Raw genomic sequence first — 15,152 nt, forward strand, 5'->3', positions numbered from 1 at the left:
CCCCTTTGTCAATAGATCAGCTAATTGACGCCCAATGTGAATGTATGGAGTGGTAATCAACCCGCTATCAAGTTTTCTTTGATGAAATGGCGGTCGACCTCAATATGTTTAGTCCGATCGTGTTGAACTGGATTATGAGCTATACAAATAGCGGACTTATTATCACATAGCAGCTTCATAGGTCCCTCACATTTTATTTTTAGATCATCAAGTACAATTTTCAGCCACAGTAACTCACAAATGCCTTGAGCCATAGCTCGAAATTCAGCTTCTGCACTTGATCTGGCGACCACATCTTGTTTCTTACTTCTCCATGTCACCAAGTTACCACAAAGAAACATGCAATAACCAGTGGTAGAACGACGGTCAGTCACGGATCCAGCATAATCAGCATCTGTGTAGACTTCTAAAGATAGATTGTCATCACGTCGGAATAACAACCCTTTACCAGGAGTACCTTTCAGATACTGAAGAATTCTCTCTACTGCCTGCATATGTTTCTCCTTTGGATCGTGCATAAACTGACTGACAACACTAACAGCATAAGCTAAGTCTGGTCTAGTATGGGCCAAATATATCAATTTCCCAACTAGCCGTTGATATTGTCCTTTATCAACTTGCTTGACTTTGTTTATATCCTAAGGTCATCATAACCTTAGTAAACTTTCCAAACCAGGCACGAGGTGACTGCTTCAATCCATACAAGGCCTTTTTTAATTTACAAACTTTATTTTCTCCCTTCACAGAATCAAAACCAGGCGGAATTTCCATGAAGACTTCTTCTTCTAACTCACCATTGAGGAAAGCATTCTTCACATCAAATTGGTTTATATCCCAATTGTAATGGGCAGCAAGGGATAACAAAACTCTCACCGTATTCATCTTTGCAACTGGAGCAAATGTTTCTTCATAATCAATGCCATAGGTTTGGGAGTAACCTTTGGTAACTAATCGAGCTTTGTATCTCTCAAGAGTTCCATCAGAATTATATTTCAGGGCATAAACCCATCTGCACCCTACTGCTTTCTTTCCAGTAGGTCTTTCAATAACCTCCCATGTTTTATTTTTCTCCAATGCATTCATCTCCTCTTGCATGGCTTGAGCCCAATTCCCATCTTTCAAGGCTTCATGTACTGATTTTGGGATTGCAATAGAGTCTAGTGCTGAAACAAAGCTTTTGTGCTGCACAGACAGATTAGCAGAGGAAACAAAATGGGAGATAGGGTATTGAGTACAAGAGGAACAAGATTTCTTGGGACATGATCTTTTTCCTTTTCTAAGAGCAATGGGTAAATCATCAGAATCAGTAGTAATGGGTAAGTCATCAGAAGTATCATGATCAGAAATATGAGATTCAGGACTTACCAGTGGTTCAGACAATTGAGGTTGCTGCTGAGGCAATGTGGGCTGTGTATCAGTCATAGGAGGATCAGTCATAGAAGGATCAGACATAGACACATTGGGAACAGGAACAAAAGGAAGAGACACTGACTCAGGTGAAGGAGTAGACACTGAAGATTCAAATTCAAAGAAGGAAGGTGATGAGTCTTCTAGTGAATTATTCTCCCCCTGAAGATGAGGACCTTGGAAAAAGGACTCAGATTCCTGAAATGTAACATCCATAGAAACAAAAAAATTCCGACTACCAGGGTGATAACACTTGTAGCCCTTCTTATCAGGAGCATATCCAAGGAAGACACATTTAAGAGCCCTAGGATCCAACTTACTGCGATGCTGTTTATGAATATGAACAAAGACAACACACCCAAACACTCGAGGAGGAAGACTTTGCAAAGTTGGAACAAAAGGAAAAAAAGAAGTCATGGAGTGAATAGGACTTACATGATCGAGAACCCGAGTGGGTAGACGGTTGATCAAGAACGCTGCAGTAAGAATGACATCTCCCCAATAACATTTGAGTACATGTGTTTGAAACAGTAAGGCACGAGCAACTTCAAGAAGGTGACGATTTTTTCTTTCAGCAACTCCATTTTGTTGAGGGGTGTCTACACAAGTAAGTTCATGAATCATACCTTGATTTCGTATAAATTGGGAAAAACTGTGATTAACATATTCAGTACCATTATCTGTTCTTAGTCTCTTGATTTTTCTACCAAATTGGGTCTCAACCATTTTATAAAATTGAAAGAACAGATGTGGTACCTCAGACTTTTCATGCATTAAGTAAACCCAAGTTACACGAGTGCAATCATCAATAAAAGAAACAAACCATCTATTTCCAGAAGCATGAGGGACTTTAGAAGGACCCCAAACATCAGAATGAATAAGATCAAAAGGTTCAACACTCTTAGTACTACTAGAAGGAAAAAACACACGATGATGCTTAGCAAACTCACAAACATCACAATGAAATGAAAAGACTCAACAGGCTTAGATAAAAACAATGACGGAAATAAAGACTTGAGTAAACCAAATGGAGGATGTCCCAAGCGCTTATGATGAAGCCAAATCAAAGAATCAGCAGTTGATTGACCATGAGACATCAAGATGTGATCTGTTACTTTATTTGCGGGAGATTGTGACACCAGATAGTACAGCCCACCTTGCTCTTTAGCACTACCAATCGTCTTTCCCGTGGCAGGATCCTGAAAAACACAATGGGTAGGGAAGAAGGTTACAGTACAATTCAAATCTTTTGTAATTTTATGAATAGAAAGAAGATTCTTGGAGAGTTTAGGAACATGAAGAACATCTTTAAGATGTAAGGACTGCTGTAAGTTTATGTCACCAGAACCCGCAACTGATGTATGTGAGCCATCAGCTATGGCTATAGTATGAGTTCCAATGGTAGGATGATAAGAAGCAAAGGAGTCAGCACAACAAGCCATATGATCAGTAGCACCAGAATCAACAACCCAGGAATGTTTAAAATCATTACATGAAGAAAGGAAAGAATGAGTTTTGGGGCTCATACCAGTCAAAGCCAAAGCACTAGTATCAGATGGCTTACTCAGATAATCAAGGATGGTTCGGAGCCGTTCTAACTCACCTAGACGAAATGCAGGTTGGGTCTCATTAGGTGCAGGAGTTATTCCAAAGGAAGTAAAATGCGCTTGACCACGCACCCTTGCCATCTTTTCTAAGACAGTTTGCTTTCCATGGAGGTGAAAGCATAAATCCTTGATATGACCTGTTCTTTTACAATAAGAACACCATCGATCATCTCTCTTAGGTTTAGAAGATGCACCATCATAAAACTTTGTAAAGGAACTCCTTTGAGAAGAGGCCATACTACACAAAAAACAGTCAATGAAAAAGGCTCTAAGAAGCCAAAAAATTCAGAAAAAATACCAAACGATGTCCGATCTGAGAAAACAACACAGATCCAGAAAGAGAACAAGGAGACGAGAAGAATGGTGGTGGTCCGGTCCAGAAACACCGCCGGACGCGCCTCCACGCGCCGGAGAAAGCAGCTGCGCGTGGGCTTCACTCGCGGACAAAGAGGCGGTGCGTGAGAGCGCGTGGAAAGGCTTCTCCGGCTGAAATTTTTCCGGTGTGGTCGTCCGGTGAGCGAGCACCTTCTGTGGGTGGTTGCGGTTGAAAAGTCACCGGAAAGGGTTCTAAACGGTGAAGACAGAACTGGTTGAAGGCGGTCAGAGGTGTTTGGGTCGTTTGTGGCGGAGGAACGTTGCGTAGAATGATAGAACGAAAAAAAAGAAGGTCAACAGTGGTCCCCTTGGTCCAAAAGGTCCCCGAAAATTTTTTTCCGATGGCGGCTGATGGCGGAAAGAGGCAAAGAAATTAGGGTTTTGTAAAAAAAAGACAATAGGCGCGGAAGCAGAGCCCTCAGGATCGAGAGCTCTGATACCAACTTGAAAAAGGGTTATGAAATATTATTGATTTTTTTGAATCTGTACATAGGGGTCTCTATTTATAGAGACTTCTTGACCTAATTTTGACCTAATGGGCTTGGCCCAATATACAAGTAACGGACTAAATAAATACAAATAAATGACTACATAATTACTAATAAATAACTACATAATTACTATTTACAACAGTTTTCTTTAAGAATACTTTGGATGAAATTTAAGGCTGCTTTGAACTTCTTTCTTGGTATTTATTTGAATTCCTTGGCCGGTTGCCCTTCCATATACGGAGGTGGACTATAGGTGACAATTCACTAACAGGGATTGTGACATTCAAGTTAGTCTATGAAAGAGGTGGAATAATGAATAAGGGAGATGATCCAAACCCGGGGCCTTAAGTTCTAATAAATATAGGCAGTTGTGAGGGTATTCAATTCCTTAGTACGAGTGGTGGAGTGAGAGGTTATGCACGTGAAGATCATGGAGATATGCATGATCCGATATAGCGAAACATTATTGTACGATAAAATCATGAGGATATTTGTTACTAGTCTCATATTGATTGCATAGGTAATTAATTTGGAGTGTATAAGACTTTGGGCACTTTCATCTTTTGAGTTCGCTTTTGGGGTGTGACCTCAAGGTCTGTAATAATTTATGTTTTCATTGAGAGTTGAGGCCACGAAAAGGAATATCTATAGGCTGAATTAAGGTGTCATACCTTCCAAAGATGTGTTGTACTGGATACTGATAAGTGAATGAAACCGCCAAAAAGGAAAATGCTACCATCCAGTCAGTGTTGAGTTTTATAAGACCTTGAACACTCTCATCGTTTGAGCTAACTTTTAGGGTAATAACCTCAAAGTCCATAACAATACTGGTGATGTAGACTTTTTTTCTTTAGTGCATATGGGTCACGTGGCCTAAACCAAGGGTTCAGAAAGTAGACTCCTAGCTTAGTGCCCTTGTAATCTAGAGTCTGACCTTATAGCGGTGTAAATGCCAAACAATAGGTTCCATTGTGTGCTAAAGGGGAAGAACTATATCTTGACCTCTGTGAACATTTTTTGCATTGGCTGGCTTTGGGATTTTTCGCTGATTCACAAGTTACTGTTTTGTTAAATTAGTATAAGGTAATTGGTGATGGAATATATTACTGTATCAAACCTTATATGAATTAAATAAATTTAACAACATGCTTTATGCCTCTTGGGCACACCCTAGACCTTGTAGATAATGGCATATGAATGATGAATTTGTAGTACCTAGCTGTTAATGAAAACCGAATCTGCATAGAGTGAGACCTTAGAATTTTTCGCTGTGCATGTTGTTAAAAATTAATAAGAGGGCAGTAAATAAACTCATTTTGAAGTCCATGGAAACCGATTGGGAACCTTGGGAAATTCTAGTTGTTAACCGTTGATGTAATACTTTAAGGGCAGAAAAATAATTAGCATTAGAAGCATCTTAATTCGACTAAGGCACAAGGATTAGAAGCCTTGAAATTATTTGTGACTTATAGTAAAAATTATATAAAATTCTGACTTGGTACAATGGTATATTAGGTGCGCTAAACCCTTAAGACCGTGGACTGTTTTGCTGTTTTTTGGTAATATTTGTGGCACGCGACGTAAGTGTTAGGTGGCATTACCTATTGTGACTATTAGCTAGCGTATGGAATTTTGAACTGTTGCTCACATGTTCCTTGGATTCATATTTTGTTAAATATGATTTGCAATCTACCTTGGACTTGACATGATGGAAATTCTGTTTTGGAAGTATTTGTTATTCGGCTGCTCGATATTAAAATTACATGAAATATATGCTATTATGATTATGATCTAGTCATACATATGCACATCATAAAACTGCATTTATCATGTGTGTGTAAAGCCAATCATGTCGTAGTATACAACATTATGCATTCATTCTGGAAACTGAAGTATATAATAAAAGTAAGCATACGTTTGAGCACGCATCATATAGGCATCCTTCCGGTACCAGGGCATGGGACACTTGGCTTCAGTCCGCATAGGTCGCAGTTGGAATCCTTTTGAGGAGCCACTATGGAATCTCCACTGTGCTTGTTAGTAGTACGTGCACTGCAGTGCTATGAACGTACATTACTTTGGCGTTATATACGCATCTTGATTAGTACTTTGGCGTTATATACGCATCTTGACTAGTATTCTGGCGTTATTTACGCACTCTGGTTATATGATAGCATCTCTTCTGAATTATATGTTGATGCGACTGTTTTAGAATTTTGTACCTAGTCTGATATTGTTGCAATACTGGTTTTGCTATCACACTACTGGGATCTTTCTCACTCCTTTGGGGCTTATTTTTATAAAATTGCAGGGAGAAGTAAAAGCATTGATGAAGTGTTTGATTTGGACATATTCTGTTAAACTGTTGCTGTTTGGGAATTCAGCTGTTGTCTGTTATTTCTGTTGGATGTGGACTGATCCTGTTATGACAATGTAATATTTGAGATATCAGAAAAATGTTAGTACATGATTTAATTTGCTATATCCTGAATTTTTAGGGCCAACATGTAACTTGTAAGTTCTGTTATTCTTTTGCGAAAACAATTCATGTACGTTTTAAATCCTGAATTTTTAAACTGACTTAGCGAGCATCTTGCGAGTTCCATTTCTGGGGCTACAGACCTCCGATCGGAGTATAATTTATATGTACTTAAAGCCCCAGAGGTCTAGTTTCATATTATATAAAGTTTATGTCGACAACATGTAAGCACGAATTTAAATGATTTTTACAAGTCAGGTAGTTTTGGAAAATTTGCATAGATTCATCGAGTATCTTACGAGTTTTGTTTCGGGAGATACACACCTCCGAATGAAATAATTTTTATATGCACGTAAAGCCCCAAATGTCTAGTTTTCTTGTGTCAAAGAATATTTTTTTAAGCTGTTGAACTCGAATTTATATAATTTTTGCAAGACAGACAGGTTTTCTGGAAAACTACTATTTTCAGCAAACAATGAATCTACTAAAGTTTCACTCTAATTTTTTGTACAACCAGATTTTCTAAAGATAATGTATCTCGGTTTAAAAGTGCAGTTTAATTATTCAATTCTATTCCGTTACGACTTTAAGCCGCTTAGCAGATAACTCCCTTGGACGCGTACAGGGGAAGGTGTCACACTAAATGGTATCAGAGCAGTTTTGATTCGAGGTGTCTGCATTTGATGAAATGTTTGCTGTCTATACTTGGTTGTTGGATTGTTGCCGTTTGAATATATTGGCTGTTGGATATTTTCGTTGAATTATTGTTGTTTGGATATAATTGTGAATTAATTGCTTTGATGTATGTTAGAATTACATTGTTCAACTGCTGATGTTGAAGAGGATTATTGAATTGGTTGCTAGCTGTTTTTGCATTATTCCTTGTGCATAATGGTACTTGTGGTGTCCGGTGTTAAACATGGTTATGCATACTTCAATACTAAGTGGTGAGCCTGATCAACTCACTGTCGCGTATGATGTGTGTGCACAATCATGGTTATCACGGGATATACTGGTGCTTCAGATGCTAGCTATGTGTGAAATATTAAATCACTATTTACATTAAGAGTTGATTATCAATTCGGTTTCTATGGATTATAAGGAAGGTTATATATATATATATATATATATATACTTGATGTGAATATTTTGTGATATCCTAAGCCGTGAATGATAACATGTCATCTCTAAATAATGATTGCTGATACATATTTGTTTTTGATTCATGATGTGTTCTTGTGTGTTGTGTTTGTATTATATTGCTCTGATACAGTTGTTCTTTTTCATTAATTCCGTCAGGTTCTGGGACTAAGTAAGAGTAGCAGTGATATAATCCTGATAATTGATGTAGTTAACTAGCATTAAGAAGGACTCGTTATTTGACCTTAAAACTGTACTGAGACAAATTTATGTAGGGATAAATCACTTATCTAAGTAGATCCAGTTAATTCCCTTAGAAAGTAGAATTGGAGTTAATTAAGACTTAAACATGTGGGTCCACTGTCTTTACAAATCTTATAATGGTGAATTGGCACTATCCATCATTCTTGGGATAGAAGCTATGAAACAAAGAGGGGTAGAATAACTTAAATGCTTCGTTCATGAATTATGAATTATGTTACATTGTCATTGTAGTGAATATTTTTTTGTAACTTCCGTTTATGTCACCAAGTTATAGTTATAGTATATCTTTAAAGTAACTTATGCAGCGTATTGACTGACTAGGCTCTATTCTCCGAACACCTAACTGATTTCATAAATAAACTTGTTGCTTTCTATCAGCTATTTGTTTGCCGTAGGAAAAATTGACCTTGGAAGTGTCCTGACAATTTGATGATAAATGAAAACTTGGGATAGCCGCTTTAAGTGCATGTCAAACTCATTTGGGTTACAAATGTTATGGTTTGCATGCAGTAGTGGTCTACCGGTCGTGCATCTTTACTTGCTGTACATGACGTATTTATTTGATAAAAATTATGGACTCAGAAATTTGATGTCTGTATATACTTAGAACCTTAGGTTTGGTTTACGTTAGGAACATTATCATATTAATTGGTCAATTCAGTTTCACTACTTCTGATCAGTATTTACAATTAAATCACTCAACATTTAGTCACATGAAATAATTTTTAAAACTGCTTGATTCAATTTTCTTGTAGAATGACTTAAAACTAAGACTGTTGAGTAGTGCATTGTGCTTGGTCGCTGACTTAATTTGTTTTGAGCATACACTGTGAAAGTAGTGTCTGAAATGCACTTGATTTTCTTTGGTGGGCTAATGTGAATTGAAAGAAAACTCTGTTTTAATTAAATACTTTGTGCCTGACGTATGAGTTGTTCAACTTGCTTGATTAATACCTTTTGTCTGTACCATAACACGAAATTATGGAGTATTGTTTATTATGTTCTCGCCATGTTGCACAGTATCTGATTTCCAAAAGAAAACTATATTCTTGCCATAAATATCGACCCTTAAATTGCACTTATCCACTATATGATTTGATTGAACGTTTAACGGAAAAACAGTGGGTCCATAATTTTCTTGTTCTATGTTAAATTTTGGGATCAACCATTCTCTTGATTTAATTGCATGTGAATTCAAACTCGTAGATATAAATTAATATGAATCTTCCTTACCTTCTGCTCATAATTGTTGGGAACTGTTAATTATTTATGGATATGTCCCTAGAGTCAGTTACTGGATCGAACTCTACTGTTGTACTTGCATAGTTCCTTGGACGTCTAACCTGAAAGCTGAGTATGTGAAATAAGAGTTGGATTTAACGTGTGCACCCTGATGTTGTTTAATTGCTGTTTAGTCGGTGTAATATTTACTCTGTGACTTAAATACGCTGCTGTAAATTCTATGCTTAAAATTTTGATATTTGTTTTGTTTACATTATGATATATTATTATTATTCTTGAAATGTTCTTATCGAATTGATGTAATGCTGCTTGTATGGATGAGATTAGCCATTTATTTAAGGGACTTTGGATTTGGTGTTTTTCATGCATGAGGTATCGTACCGTAAAGTTTATTTGTCCCTTGAATGCAAATTTAACTATAGCTAGGAACTTTGAATGCGATTATTATGAACTTGAATTATGAAAGCTTGGTCTGTTTTGGTGGGTTATGTCTGATAGCTGTTTCAAGATTGTAATATTTGTCAATGATTGGAAAGTTCATATCATGGTTAATGGATCCTCTCATAAGTGGAGTCAATTACATCTGAGGTATGTAGGACAGCGAAAAGCCTTAGTAATATTTTCTGAATTCGAATATTGGTTATAAGTATGTGATCAAATTTAGTTCCATGAATAAACCCTTAGTAAACAACTAGAGGGTAACATGAAATAATAATGCATGAGTTAATTCCCTAGATAGGAGAGTCTTTGGACTTATAATTTTTGGACCCATGAGCCCTTTTGTGGGACTTAGCTTCAGCCCTAAACTTTTATCCATCTTAACCTTATCCTAAGGATCTTTCAAGGCTGTCCATGATTGGTCTAAAACCAACACTTGGCAAAAAATGCAGTCATCATGTATTCCCTTGTTCCTTGCGCATAGAAGGGAAAGAAAGCAAGCTGGTTACTTGTGGGATTAGCTAAACCCATCATCCTTTTTGATATGCAACCAATGAGGGAGGAGTGGTCAGTTGCATGTGTTCCTATTGGGCAGAAAAGAAAATCACACCTCTCCTTACCCTCCCTTTTCACGTTGTGCGTATGGTGGGGAGTGATGTCTAGCACACTTTGAACATTGGTAGCAATTCAACCAGCCTTCAAACCTCTAATTCCTTCCTCCCTAGGCGTTGTGTAAGTGGAGCTGTTAGCTGGAGGTCATCTTTTGAATTAGAAACAGAAATTTGGCCCCTCTCATTTTCTCTTGGCCGCGAGCTCTGTGGAGAGAAACACAAGAGAAAACCACAAAACTTACATTACTCTCATTCACTCCTTTCCCTAGAAACCGTGGACCTCAAAGGAGGAGAACACCAAGAAATTATATTCCCTCTCCTCTTCCCTTAAGCAGCGAACTCCATGAGCAGGGAGCTAAAATTGTTAAGCATTTTCTCCTTTCTTCCTTACTCAACCGAAGATCCAACTTAAAGAGGTGAACGATTTTTCCCCCTCCTTGTTTTTCCAAGCATAAATCGGTCCCTAATGAGGGTTTTCCTTTGTGAATGCGAATGATTCTGCTTTGATCGAAGCCTTTCCCCCACTGCATGCAAACCGTGAACAAAGCTTAGCATCAATCTTTTGTTTTTTTTCTTGTACACGGTCCAGCCCAATTCAAGGAGGTATGGTACTTCCTTGCATCCTGGTCTCATCCTACTTTGTTCGGTCTCTAAAGGAATTCCCCCCTTGCTTGTAGCTGAAAATTTCAAAATTGGAATGTAAGGAGTATAGAGCAAAAAAAAAAAATTAATGACTGTCCCTTGGCTGAGTGGTGGACGTGAGGTACCTACAAGGAGGTAATGACCAAAATTTTAACCATTTTCCCTTAACTACTCGGCTGATGTATATATGCTAATAGGTGCAAGATTTTTCTGTCGTTCCTTCCTTGTTGCTATTCTTTTGAACAGCCACGAAATTGCATGGGTAAACCGTAATGCTTAACCTTGTGAGCTTGGGAATAATTTTATTTAATTGTTGGACTGTCCTTCTAGTTAGAAAGATAATTATGCAAGCCTTGCATGTTTCAAGTTTGTATGGACAACATGTATGAGAGTCTCTTTAGTGCACCCTTAAGCGTAGTAAAGTAGGATATGCAGATAAAAAGCATGAACTCTTTATAGAGGTAGAAAACCGAATCTACATGTGGGAGGCTTTGGGATTTTTCGCTGATTCACAAGTTACTGTTTTGTTAAATTAGTATAAGGTAATTGGTGATGGAATATATTACTGTATCAAACCTTATTTGAATTAAATAAATTTAACAACATGCTTTATGCCTCTTGGGCACACCCTAGACCTTGTAGATAATGGCATGTGAATGATGAATTTGTAGTACCTAGCTCTTAATGAAAACTGAATCTGCATAGGGTGAGACCTTAGAATTTTTCGTTGTGCATGTTGTTAAAAATTAATAAGAGGGCAGTAAATAAACTCATTTTGAAGTCCATGGAAACCGATTGGGAACCTTGGGAAATTCTAGTTGTTAACCGTTGATGTAATACTTTAAGGGCAAAAAATAATTGGCATTAGAAGCATCTTAATTCGACTAGGACACAAGGATTAGAAGCCTTGAAATTATTTGTGACTTATAGTAAAAATTATATAAAATTCTGACTTGGTACAATGGTATATTAGGTGCGCTAAACCCTTAAGACCGTGGACTGTTTTGCTGCTGTTTGGTAACATTTGTGGCACGCGAGGTAAGTGTTAGGTGGCATTACCTATTTGACTATTAGCTAGCGTATGGAATTTTGAACTGTTGCTCACATGTGCCTTGGATTCATATTTTGTTAAATATGATTTGCAATCTACCTTGGACTTGACATGATAGAAATTCTGTTTTGGAAGTATTTGTTATTCGGCAGCTCGGTATTAAAAATACATGAAATATATGCTATTATGATTATGATCTAGTCATACATAAGCACAACATAAAACTGCATTTCTCATGTGTTTGTAAAGCCAATCATGTCATAGCATACAACATTATGCATTCATTCTGGGTACCAGGGCATGGGACACTTGGCTTCAGTCCGCATAGGTCGCAGTTGGAATCCTCTTGAGGAGCCACTATGGAATCTCCACTGTGCTTGTTAGTAGTACGTGCACTGCAATGCTATGAACGTACATTACTTTGGCGTTATATACGCATCTTGGTTAGTAATTTGGCGTTATATACGCATCTTGACTAGTATTCTGGCGTTATTTACGCACTCTGGTTATATGATAGCATCTCTTCTGAATTATATGTTGATGCGACTGTTTTAGAATTTTGCACCTAGTCTGATATTGTTGCAATACTGGTTTTGCTATCACACTACTGGGATCTTTCTCACCCCTTTGGGGCTTAATTTTATAAAATTGCAGGGAGAAGTAAAAGCATTGATGAAGTGTTTGATTTGGACATATTCTGTTAAACTGTTGCTGTTTGGGAATTCAGCTGTTGTCTGTTATTTCTGTTGGATGTGGACTGATCCTGTTATGACAATGTAATATTTGACATATCTGAAAAATGTTAGTACATGATTTAATTTGCTATATCCTGAATTTTTAGGGCCAGCATGTAACTTGTAAGGTTCTGTTATTCTTTTGCGAAAACAATTCCTGTACGTTTTAAATCCTGAATTTTTAAACTGACTTAGCGAGCATCTTGCGAGTTCCATTTCTGGGGCTACAGACCTCCGATCGGAGTATAATTTATATGTACTTAAAGCCCCAGAGGTCTAGTTTCATATTATATAAAGTTCATGTCCATAGCAAGTAAGCACCGATTTAAATGATTTTTACAAGTCAGGTAGTTTTGGAAAATTTGCATAGATTCATCGAGTATCTTACGAGTTTTGTTTCGGGAGCTACACACCTCCGAATGAAATAATTTTTATAAGCACGTAAAGCCCCGAATGTCTAGTTTTCTTGTGTCAAAGAATATGTTTTTAAGCTATTGAACTCGAATTTATATAATTTTTGCAAGACAGACAGGTTTTCTGGAAAACTACTATTTTCAATAAACAATGAATCTACTAAAGTTTCACTCTAATTTTTTGTACAACCAGATTTTCTAAAGAAAATGTATCTTGGTTGAAAAGTGCAGTTTAATTATTCAATTCTATTCCGTTACGACTCTAATCCGCTTAGCAGACAACTCCCTTAGACGCGTACAAGGGAGCGTGTCACACTAAACAATTGGATCTGCGGAAGCGTAAAGACTGTTGTGATTTGGAGTGTTATGAACCATCTGTTAGTATATGGATGTCCTAGAGACAATATTTTGATTAGATTAGGACATACGTGGACCTTTTTATATTGTCGCAAATAAATAATAAGCACTCTTTATCCTGTTTCATATTTTGTCTCAATATTATTGTTAATATATTATATGAGTAACTGGACAAACCTCTTGGAATAAAATAGGTATCTCTTGAGTATCTGTGATGAGATCACGATCATGAGGATTTAAGGATACCAGATGTTTATTCCTAATTTTATGTTCCTAGTCTAAAGACACTGAGAATGGGCATCAGTAATCTCGGGTAAGACTAGCACGACTTATCTACTTGTCTTCGGATGACCTCATGAGCTACAGATATGGAGATGTCTTAGCTAAAGTCGTGGGTGGACCTATAAGGGTATAGCTCGCACTGAACAGGCCCACAAAGAGACTCTATGAGGAAATCTTACAAAAGTATCATTAGAGCATAGTTGTCACCTAGACTGTGTTCTAGAAGGCATGTTTTGATTGTATACCTCGTCTGCCTGAAACATGGAGACTCATAGGTATACTTTTGGGCATGTCCTGAAAGAGCACAGGCCTAGGGTGATAAGCTGAAGGAATTCGTCAAATCTCTGTAAGGGATTAGGTTATCTGTAAACCGGAGAAATCGGGATGACATTTACAGGACTCGGGAATCTATGCATAGTAAAAGAGATCATGAGATGATCTGCCTTTAGAGTCAGTACATTGAAGATTCCCTATTTTGAATTAAAGTTTACCCTAAACCGCAAGGGTTGATACATTTCCTCACCCTAGGTTTAAAGGGAAGGTAACCGAGACGAAAAGAAATACATACGGTAACAAAATATATGTAATAGGATGATCATGTCATTAACCTAACTAGCTCTGGGGCAACAAAGCATTGCTAGTGCTCTGTGTTGTCATTAAATGGGTTGTGGGCTTGTTGGGCCCAAGCCCATTTATGTCAGTGGTTATGTTGGGCCTAATGGGTCACACACTAACACCTTATTGTCTTGATGAATATTGCATTAAAGGTATTGGGCCTAATAAAGGTTGTTAGCCCAAGAAGAAGTTTTGAAGCCCACCTAAGAGGGAAACGACGCATGGTACATGTAATGGGCTTGGATGGTCCAAGACATTATTAATTAATTTAATTAGTTAAATTAATTATCAAATATTTAAATTTTGAATTTGAATTTTGAATTTGAATTTTGAATTTAAATGTTTGAACGTTTGAATTGAAATGTATGAATTCAAATTTGAATTGGCTATGAAAGTTTGTTTTATAACAAAAGGATAAGATAAGATCTTCATGGAACAAATCCCAAGTATCAAGAGGAGATCTTTGGGCATCATCCAAGACTGATTTTGGGGTCTTATGATGGTCATATGATCAAATAAATAAGCTCCAATCAGATTTGGTTGGTTGAGAGAATAAGTGAGTGAGTTGGTTCAAATTTGAATGCAACTACTCAATGTATTTGGACTCTTTTTGGGCTGAATAAGGGCGCACCATATGGCTGGCCATATGATGGTTATTAAGTCAGATTTTTGACTAGGTATAGACTTAGTCTCATGAGGATATGATAGGAGGTTGTTGGCTAGATTTGAATTGCAACAACTCCATTTATTCCTCCACCATTGGGCGCTACATAGGTCAGATTTGTGGGAGAAAAATCTGATTCAATTCAATCATTCTCTCATCTCCAAGTGTGCTTCCTTTTGTGAGGTTCTCTTTAGGGTTTTTCGAAAATTACCTAGCCTTTTCTCATAGAATCCATGCGCCACTTTGTGAGTTTTTCATGCTGAAAAATTCACTCATCTAAATACATTAACCTTGCCTCCTTCTTCTCCTATTGGGATGCCTAAAGTGCCTTCCTTGTGGT

Source organism: Gastrolobium bilobum, unplaced genomic scaffold, assembly GCF_033153095.1.
Source record: "Gastrolobium bilobum isolate Gb01-03AN ecotype WA unplaced genomic scaffold, APGP_CSIRO_Gbil_v1 utg16118, whole genome shotgun sequence".
Taxonomy (NCBI): Eukaryota; Viridiplantae; Streptophyta; class Magnoliopsida; order Fabales; family Fabaceae; genus Gastrolobium; species Gastrolobium bilobum.